Source organism: Sebastes fasciatus, chromosome 2, assembly GCF_043250625.1.
Source record: "Sebastes fasciatus isolate fSebFas1 chromosome 2, fSebFas1.pri, whole genome shotgun sequence".
NCBI lineage: Eukaryota > Metazoa > Chordata > Actinopteri > Perciformes > Sebastidae > Sebastes > Sebastes fasciatus.
In genome coordinates, this window is record NC_133796.1 from 603,012 (window position 1) to 605,511 (window position 2,500).

At 59.4% G+C, this 2,500-nt stretch overlaps 1 protein-coding gene across 14 annotated transcripts in view; it reads left to right on the forward strand.

Annotated features, from left to right (window-relative positions):
* The window catches only part of kifc3 (kinesin family member C3), a 57,498-nt gene that overhangs the window by 14,087 nt on the left and 40,911 nt on the right, over positions 1–2,500 (forward strand). The gene's annotated exons all lie outside the window — the stretch shown is intronic.

The following is a 2,500-nucleotide window of genomic DNA, read 5'->3' on the forward strand; positions in this document are numbered from 1 at the left end:
TAGACACCGAGCTACCGGCGAGGAGGGCCGGGTGGTTTATAGGTAATATCTCCGGTAGGGTCGGCACGATGGAGTCGGCCCCGGTGCAGTCGGCCCCCGGTGGAGTCGGCCCCCGGTGGAGTCGGCCCCGGTACGGTCGGCCTGGTGGAGTCGGCCCCCGGTAGGGTCGGCCCGGTCGAGTCGCCCCGTTAGGGTCGGCCCGGTGGAGTCGGCCCCCGGTAGGGTCGGCATGGTGGAGTCGGCCCCCGGTAAGGTCGGCCCCCGGTAGGGTCGGCATGGTGGAGTCGGCCCCCGGTAGGGTCGGCCCGGTGGAGTCGGCCCCCGGTAGGGTCGGCCCGGTCGAGTCGCCCCGTTAGGGTCGGCCCGGTCGAGTCGCCCCGGTAGGGTCGGCCCGGTGGAGTCGCCCCGGTAGGGTCGCCCCGGTGGAGTCGCCCCGGTGGAGTCGGCCCCCGGTAGGGTCGCCCCGGTGGAGTCGCCCCGGTGGAGTCGGCCCCCGGTAGGGTCGCCCCGGTGGAGTCGCCCCGGTGGAGTCGGCCCGGTGGAGTCGGCCCCCGGTAGGGTCGACCCGGTGGAGTCGCCCCGGTGGAGTCGGCCCCCGGTAGGGTCGACCCGGTGGAGTCGCCCCGGTAGGGTCGGCCCGGTGGAGTCGCCCCGGTGGAGTCGGCCCCCGGTAGGGTCGACCCGGTGGAGTCGCCCCGGTAGGGTCGGCCCGGTGGAGTCGCCCCGGTAGGGTCGGCCCGGTGGAGTCGCCCCGGTAGGGTCGGCCCGGTGGAGTCGCCCCGGTGGAGTCGGCCCCCGGTAGGGTCTACCCGGTGGAGTCGGCCCCGGTGGAGTCGGCCCCCGGTGGAGTCGCCCCCGGTGAAGTCGCCCCCGGTGGAGTCGACGGCGTGAAGCATCTGGTCACATGATGCTCCGTGTAGACGGCGTGAAGCATCTGGTCACATGATGCTCCGTGTAGACGGCGTGAAGCATCTGGTCACCTGATGCTCCGTGTAGAAGGCGTGAAGCATCTGGTCACCTGATGCTCCGTGTAGACGGCGTGAAGCATCTGGTCACGTGATGCTCCGTGTAGAAGGCGTGAAGCATCTGGTCACGTGATGCTCCGTGTAGACGGCGTGAAGCATCTGGTCACGTGATGCTCCGTGTAGACGGCGTGAAGCATCTGGTCACGTGATGCTCCGTTAAGACGGCGTGAAGCATCTGGTCACCTGATGCTCCGTGTAGACGGCGTGAAGCATCTGGTCACGTGATGCTCCGTGTAGACGGCGTGAAGCATCTGGTCACGTGATGCTCCGTGTAGACGGCGTGAAGCATCTGGTCACCTGATGCTCCGTGTAGACGGCGTGAAGCATCTGGTCACCTGATGCTCCGTGTAGACGGCGTGAAGCATCTGGTCACCTGATGCTCCGTGCAGACGGCGTGAAGCATCTGGTCACCTGATGCTCCGTGCAGACGGCGTGAAGCATCTGGTCACCTGATGCTCCGTGGCTCACATCAGTGATGTAACGACAGACGCATCATGTGCTGATGATAACCTGACAGTTCATCCAGCTGTGGATGTGACCCGGTAACATCAGGATCAACGGCTCTGGTTTGGTTTCAGTTTCACTTTGTGACGGAAGATTTGGTGTGCTAATGTTGATCCGCTAGGTCCGCCGGCTCAAGTTCCGTAAACAAACTCTGTAACGTGCCTTCAGAATAAAGGTCTGCTTTCAGCTCTTATTTTCTTAACGATCCTGTCTTTGAACGTTCTGAATGAGACGGCAGGCATTTTTATTTTTTGTACTTGTAGGACATACACTCACCGGCCACTTTATTAGGTACACCTTGCTAGTACCGGGTGGTATCCTCTTTATTAGGTACACCTTGCTAGTACCGGGTGGTCTTCATCTGCTTCCAGGTTGGACGTGTTGTGCGTTCAGAGATGGTATTCTGCATACCTTGGTTGTAACGAGTGGTTATTTGAGTTACTGTTGCCTTTCTATCATCTCCAACCACTCTGCCCATTCTCCTCTGACCTCTGACATCAACAAGGCATTTCCGTCCACACAACCCCCGCTCACTGGATATGTTCAAATATATATTTGAACTTCAGCAAGTCGTCTTCACCACGTCTAGATGACGTAATGCATTGAGTTGCTGCCATGTGATTGGCTGATTAGCTATTTGTGTTAACAAGCAATTGAACAGGTGTGCCTAATAAAGTGGCCGGTGAGAGTATATTTTTGTACTTGTAGGATATATAAAATATTTTAACCACTGGAGTCACTGATAATAACACAACATGATGCAGAGAGGAGAATACGCTGACTACAAGAACTACAGCAGTAACAGACACACACACACACACACACACACACACACTAACACAGGGCTGTTGAATACATCAGTCGGGGGGGGGGGCGACACGCTTCAGTTGAGGCTGAAATATTAATCTGTGGACGGGGAGGGAGGGGGGGGCGGAGCTAGGGGAGGTGTGATGCTGCCGTGCTGTTGCTGT